The sequence below is a fragment of the Microtus pennsylvanicus genome, chromosome 4 (assembly GCF_037038515.1).
Source record: "Microtus pennsylvanicus isolate mMicPen1 chromosome 4, mMicPen1.hap1, whole genome shotgun sequence".
In the NCBI taxonomy this organism is placed as follows: domain Eukaryota; kingdom Metazoa; phylum Chordata; class Mammalia; order Rodentia; family Cricetidae; genus Microtus; species Microtus pennsylvanicus.
Genome location: NC_134582.1, coordinates 86,290,640 through 86,298,293, shown reverse-complemented (window position 1 = coordinate 86,298,293; position 7,654 = coordinate 86,290,640).

Genomic DNA, 7,654 nt, shown 5'->3' with positions numbered 1-7,654 from the left:
TTAATAATACCTGCAGAGGCCAGGAGAGGGTGTTGGATCCCCTGGAATTGGAGTTATAAGCACTTGCAAGCTGCCTCATGTGGGTGCTGGGAACCGATCCTGGCTCTTCTTGAAGAGCAGCTGGTGTTCTTAAGTAGCAAGCCACTACAGCTTTAGGGTGCATGGCAGTAGCCAAAGTACTCAGAATTATGATGTCATGTGTCTTCTTTGTTTCACAAGTCACATGGTACAATCAGCACATTGCTGCTCTGAGGATTCAGCAGTGGAAGAAAGCACCAGCTCGCTCCTCTCGAGAGCAGCTATTATTAGCTGGCTCTGATCCCCTCATAGGCTGCATAGCCATGCTCACTAACTAACCTGCACACTCCCTCTGTTGCATCCATCCATAAATGAGTGCTGCTATGCTCTGTGCTCCAGCAAAGCCAGCAGGTGCCCATCGCTAGGAGCCCTTCCAAAATTAAAGAGACAGGGACATTAGAACATTATTTGGGTAGAATGGCGTGCACTTTCATATTCGCGAAGACATCAAACATTTATATACAGAAAATGTTGTGATGCCTAAACTGGACCTCCCTCACCCCCCACCAAAATGCATTCCAAATGAGCACCTGCATTTATGTCCTTATTTGGAAAGAGAGCCTTTGTACCTATACAGCTAAGGTGATGTCATAATGAATCGGGGTGAGAGCTAAATCAGTATTATAAATACAGTGGTGTATTTATAGTAGGACTCTGTAGAAACACACAGGAGAAGATTGGCAGGGAAGAGAGACAGAAATTAGAGTGGCCTGGAGAGATGACTGGTAAAGAGCTTACTATGCAAGCAAGAGGACCTGAGATTGAATGCCCAACATTTATTTTTGGTTTTTGTTGTTGTTGAATCTCAGCACTTGGGAGACAGAGGGACAGATTGTTAGACCTTGCTGGCCCATTAGCCTAGGCAAGTCAGTGATAAGTTCAAGAAGAGACCCTGCCTCAATAAAACAAAGTGGAAGGGGTTGAAGAGATGGCTCAGTGGTTGAGAGCACTGACTACTCTTCCAGAGGACCCAGGTTCAGTTCCCAGCACCCTCATGGAAGCTCATGGCTGTCTGTGGTTCCAGTTCCAGGGGACCTAACACCCTTACACAGACATATGTGCAGCAGAACACCAATGCACATAAAATAAATTATTTTTAAAAAAGTGGAGAGCACTAATGTCAACCTTTGACTTTTACATATATGTACTATGAACACGTGAACATTTATACACACACATTAAAAAAATTGGACTGATAACAATCACAAACAATTCAGTGGATGATAATGTTACGTCAATACTTATGTTAGTGTTCTCCTAAAATTAATATCTTAAAATCTTAACTTTCCCAATGAAATGATATTAGGATGGGGGCCATTGGAAGGTATTTACATCATGACAGGGTGAATCTCATGAAAAAAATCAGTTCCAGTGTTAGAAGTGACCTAAGGGAGAGTATTCTTATCTTCTTCATGTAATGATAGAAGAAGATAGCCAGTTGCAAACTAGGAAGTAGGTATTGGTCACCCCCTGGCCTGGTAGACCTTGGACCCTGAGCTTCCAGAACCTTGAGAATCAGTGTTTGTTGCCCAAACCACCTGGTCTATAATATTCTGCTTTCCTGAGGCTGAGACAGTGTTGAAACACTGTCAGTTTGGGCCCCCCAGGAAGTGTGACCCTAATTCCAGATTCCTGTTTCTAGAGTTTGAAAAAAAATAAAGTCTTGTTATCTTAAGCTTGCTGGTTGTAGTATGTTATACCCTTCCTGGAAACAAAAGCAATGTCCAGTATCGAGACATGAAAGTAAATACTGCTTAGTGGGTGGTGCAGGACTGTATTTAGAGCTATTTGGGAAACTGAGGCAAGAAGATAGCAAGCTCAAAACCAGACTGGGTTACAGAGTAAGTCCAAGGATAGACTGGATAACTTAATGGGACCGTGTCTCAATTAAAGAATAAAAAGAAAGCTGGGGATACAACTCTGTATTGGAGGGGTTGCCTAATACATGAAAAGATCCTAGATTCAGCCTCCAGTACTACCAAAACCAAACTAAAACAAAAACCCCAGAGACCTGATACCATCAATTCCTTAGACTACAAAACACAAGAAGGAAAAGCCTACTTGCCACCAAGACATGTCAATCATGTGCCAAATCCGATTAGAAATGGGTCATTTTGTCCCAAGAAGGTGGGAACGAAGGTTCAGTCAAAGTGTAAATATTCACCTCATCTTTGTTTCGCCTATCTCTTTGTTCATCTGAGGTAGGGTCTTACTATGGAACCTAGGCTGGCCAAGATTCATGCTCCCGTGCCTAAGGCTTCCCAAGAGGTGGCATTATACTATAAATCACCATATCTAGCCTCAGGCATCACGTTTTAGAGTAACGTATGAGATCCTCACTCTAAAGGTTTGCAAAGGAGCGAGCTGGGGCTGGAAGTACAGCTTAGTGGTAGAAAGTGTGCCTAGCACGCTTGCATTCCCGGGTTCAGTCCCCAGCACACGCCCCCAGCAAATGCAAAGGAGATTGTCAAAATCTGATTCCACGCCATTCACAGCCCTCACAGAAACCAAACATGCATTAAAATGTGGGAACCAGATGAGAGGGTAGTGTTGATTTCCAGAAATAGCACATATTTGGGGTATTTCTCTTTTCAAGATTACTAGGGGCAAAGAGAGCATTGAGTAGACCGCTTGGCTCAGACAAGGGTTACCTGGATAGAGGGAACAGAACTCAAAAAGCAGAGGTTTGAGGTGGTAGACAGTCCAGGAGGCTGAGGAAAAGGCCAATGACCAGTCACATGAAGACATCCTCACACCCTCATAGGAAAACAGACATGAAAAATGCCCCACCCTCAAGTGCTTCCAAAGACCACCAATGAGAGAGGAGCTTTGAAATACCAACCAAGGCCAGAGAACAGCGAAGCTCTCCATAGGCCCAGCAGGCAAGTAAGCAGTGGCCTGCTTCTCTTCTCGCTCCGTCCCCCAGGACTCCACTCAAGAAAGTGTAAAGTCCCCACCCCCAAGAGCTAAAGGACAAGAGATACAGGGAGGAGAGAGAAGCCACCTCTCTCCAAAACCGAGCTGATGCTGTATTATCACATGGAGCTTTACGCCTCAGCTTCTGACATTTTGCTTAGGACATCTCATTACCTGCAAGTGACCGGAAGAACAAAATTTATTCTAAATTTCCTTTAAGAGCCGAGCGAGTGTTGAGTCCATAGATTGAATCGGATGGGCTGCTCTGTGATTGATTGCATCCTCTGAGTCACACTTCTTCAACAGAGTAGTTACATAACTCCATCTAAGTGCATTTGGAGGCAACAGTTCTTGTCCCTTCTATGTATTTTTCTTTATGAACACGCCGCTTCTGTCTGAGCTCTGGAAAATCATGTCAAATTATGGAGAACTCATCCCTTTACTTCCTGTTTATCAACACCTAGGATATATCTAAAATGAAAGCCATTTGGGGCTTATTGCACATCAGGTGATCAATAATTATTGAGCTCATCAGCAAATAAGTGATCGGTGAACAGAAATACAAATTGCATAAACTCTTTATAAATCTGGCCATTCCCAAATCCTTCTCGGCTAGAATAAGCAATACGCCATGTTTGTGATTTAGAAGACATTTCTATCAGACCCTTTATACATGAAACTATTAAATCTTAGTATCAGATATTTAGGGAGTGATTTAGAAGCATTTCTTATTTTCATTTAGGAAGGCTGCATTCATGACTTATTGTCGCTGTAACAAGATACCTAAGAGAAATTACCTCAAAGACGGGTTGATTTGGGCTCAGTTTCGGGAGATATTGTCTGTTCTGGTAGGAAGGCCCAGCAGTGTTGGAGGAGGCCCATCACATTCAGAAGGAAGGGAACAATGAATGTTGACACCCAGCTCACTTTCCTCCCTTTATTTATCTAGAACTCCATGAAAAGATGTCACCTATCTCAGGGTAGGGTTTCCAACCTCTTAACCCAATGTAGAAACTCCTTCACAGATATGCTCAGTGGTTTGTCTCCTAGACAATGTTAGATCCTGCCCAGATAGTAACTATCACAAAGACCATAAGAAGCTTACTAATTTGCCTAAATTCACCCCTTTTTGTAGTAGTGTGGGGCCTGGAAAGCAGGGCTTGACTCACTGGTACGAACATGTTCTGCTTTCTGGGCTCCTTACTGACTTGGCTTTGAGTGACAGCCTAGGTTCTCCCTACTAGTTTTCCCATTGCTAAGTAAAAAAACTACAAAAGTTGGCTCTATCTAATAATCACAAAGAACCTTCCCATGCTAAGAATGAAACCCTGCACTCTGAGAAAGAGAAGCGTTGGGACCAGCTATTGCTCTCATTTTGTGACCAGGTTCAGGAACAGGCAATAGAAAGGAAAAAAATAAATAAAATTTCAATAAGGCTACATGGTTGGAAAAGACAGCTGGCAACATCTAAAAAAGATACCTGTTAAGGCCTCAAGGGCCATGGAGGGCTTGTTAGTGAAGGCTCTCAGTTGAATCACAAGAATGAGGAACGTTTAGTAAGCATTTTGGATTCATCAAAATCTAAAGGATAAACTAAAGAAGGCATCGCTGAACACAAGGGGGCAGGAGAAGAGATCAGTCTTGAAGCCCCGACAAGCAGGAGGTTTTTTTGCTGTGCTCAGGCATCTAGACTTAATATAGTCAATCAGAATACAGACTAATGACCTGAGTCAATGTCACTCAGGGACTTCTGAAGTATCTTCTGCAAGACAATGATAGCAAGTCCTGCTACATCGTGGATAATGGCTGTGCTAGGGACACTGAGTCCATTTGGGAAAGAATTGAATTAATTCATGTAAGAAAAACAGCAGTGGAGGTGAAAAAGTCCTAAGAATTTCAGAGAAGTGTATTATAGACTATTGAGCTATTTCATGTTACAGACTCATATTAGTGAATGTATTTCCAATGGGCCTGTGGAGATGATTAGATTTTTGATGAGAGCAAATGCTCTCATGATGGCATTACTGTTCTAAGAAGAGACATCACAAGGCTTACCGTCTGGGACAGTTTTTACTGTCAGTTTGACACAATCTAAAATCACCTGGGAAGAGTCTCAGTGAACGATTGTCTAGATTAGGTGGGCCTATCAGCATACCTCAGTTACCTACATTGAGATGGGAAGACCCAAGGCCTGTGGAACTGTGGGCGGCACCATTCTGGGAAGAAGATCTTGGATTGTATACGTATGCAGAAGGTGAGACGAACAGTAACATGAATATATTAACTCACTGCTCTCTGCTCATGACTACGGCTGTGGTGCAACTAGTTGCTTCATGTTCCTGAATTCTTGACTTCCCCACAACAATGGGCTGTAGCATGATACCATGAGTCAAATAAATTCTTTTACTCTCAAGTTGCTTTTGTTTGGGCAACCAAAATACAAAACTGAACCATCTCTTTGTTTTCTTGTTACAAAAGGCTATGCCCACAGGTCATCTATCTACAAGCCAGGAGGAAAGCCCACATCAGAAACCAACCACTCTGGGTCCTTGACCTTGTGCTTCTAGCACCAGAACCATGAGGAAATATGCTGTTTTTAAACTAGATAACTGTGGCGCTTTCCTGTGGAACCATACACTGAAAAACAGTGATTGTGAAGTGGGATTGTGGTCTATTAGGCAGGGAGGAAACTGAAGAAGGAATCAAGGATGAGATGGATGTGTATCTGGTTTATTAGTCAGGGCTATTGTTCAATCATGCCCTTGTTTCCATTTCAGATGCTCTGGGATGCAATACTCTGCAGGAAACCCGTAGGGAAGAAAGAAGTTTATTTCAGCTCACAGTTCTGAGCCCTACTCCATCATGGATGGCAAGGAAGTCACAGGGGCTGGAGAGTTGAGCAGCTCATTACATCGATAACCCAGACCAGAGAGAAGGAGTGAATCCATGCTGCCTGCTCAGCTCACTTTGCCTACTCTTACACAGTCTATGACTCAAATCTCAGAAACGCTGTATCCTTCACGGGCTGGGTCTTTCCCACATCAATGAATGCAATCAAGACAATCTGCCACAGACGTGTCCACAAGCTAAGTGATCTAAACATCACCTCATGTAAGACACTCTCCACAGGCAAGTCTAGAGTGTGCTAAACTGACAGCTAAAACTAACCTCATCTCAAGATCCATATCAAACTGGCTTGCCTTTCATGGCTTTCTTAGCCTGTTTCCTTATAGCATCCAGGACCAGGAGCCCAGGGCTTTTACTACCATAGACCATATATCAAAAAAATATGCCATATACCAAGAAAACATACTGGTACTACAATATACCATATACCAAGAACATATATCATAGACTTTGCCTGGATCCAGTCAGGTAGAAGAATTTCCTCAGTTGGGGTTTTCTCTCCCCAAATGTCTCCAGTTTGTGTTCCACTGACATAAAATCAGCCAGCATAGGGCTGTTCATAGTCTACTGTAATTGAACTGTCAAAAACAATTGCATTAAAGACTATGAGATTTATTATAATAAATAATCACTGAAAAATTCATAGATTTTTTTTCCCCAAAAATTCTACAAATGAATAAAAGAATAATTTTAAAAGAATGTTACATAACCAGGAGAAGGGCAGAAAAAAAGAAATAGACAAGTCAATTAGAAAACAAAATAAAACAAGGCTCTAATGTATCAGTAACTACACTAACTATAAATGAAATTAGTATCAATTGGTATAGCAGATTAAGCCCATAACCAGACCACATACTATCTATGAAAAACCCACATCAAAATGAAAGTAAAAGATAGGAGCATTAATCAAATGAAAGAAGAAATGGTATATTGATATCAGGTAATCTAGAGTTCAGAATAAAAATAGAGAAAATTATACAAGACTGAGAGCCCCTTCAGCTGTATTCTTAGCTCATCAAATAAGTTTACATTTTCACAAGCTAAAGACTTTCATGGCAGACACTTGCTGTGGAGATATGTCTCTTATTCCTCCGGAGCAAAGTGGGGTCTTCCCTTTCACAGTCGAAGCTTCTTGTTCAGCTTGTGCCTTGGGTGCAAACGAATTTGCTCAAGATGTTTTCTCTCTCAATGAACCGTGCATCTTTTATATCCTTTTGCTCAATATTTTCACTGTGTTTCACTGTGAACATGGATAAGTGCAATAAATCATCCACGCCACAGCTGGAGTACTCCTGTTTGGAGATTTCCCTGCCAAAGTGGTCTACTATTTTAAATTCAGTTTCACTTGAGGTCTCAGGCTATGGGCAGAATGAAGTCAGATTTTGAGACAAAATATGGCACAGGTGGTTCCTCTCTCGGTTCCTGATAGAGTCCTTATTCTCCTTTGGACACATGGCATCTGTAGTTAGAAGCAGGGGAAGGGAACCCCAATTTTTGCCTACATTCGCTTCTTAAAATGCAAGTCAGGACCCCAGCACAGGGAAGCTGCCCTCTGTATTTATAGAGTGGGCCTGGCGACTCCTTCAGTTGATGTCGTCAGCCTAACCACTCACACACCATCCCAAAGGCTTGTTTCTTTGCTGGCTCCAGATCCTGGCAGATTGACAACCAATATTAAGAAAGTTTGGAGGAGGAAGAGAAGCTGACATGCTATAGAAATGCCATCATGAGGGATCCTGGGGTGATGGGAATC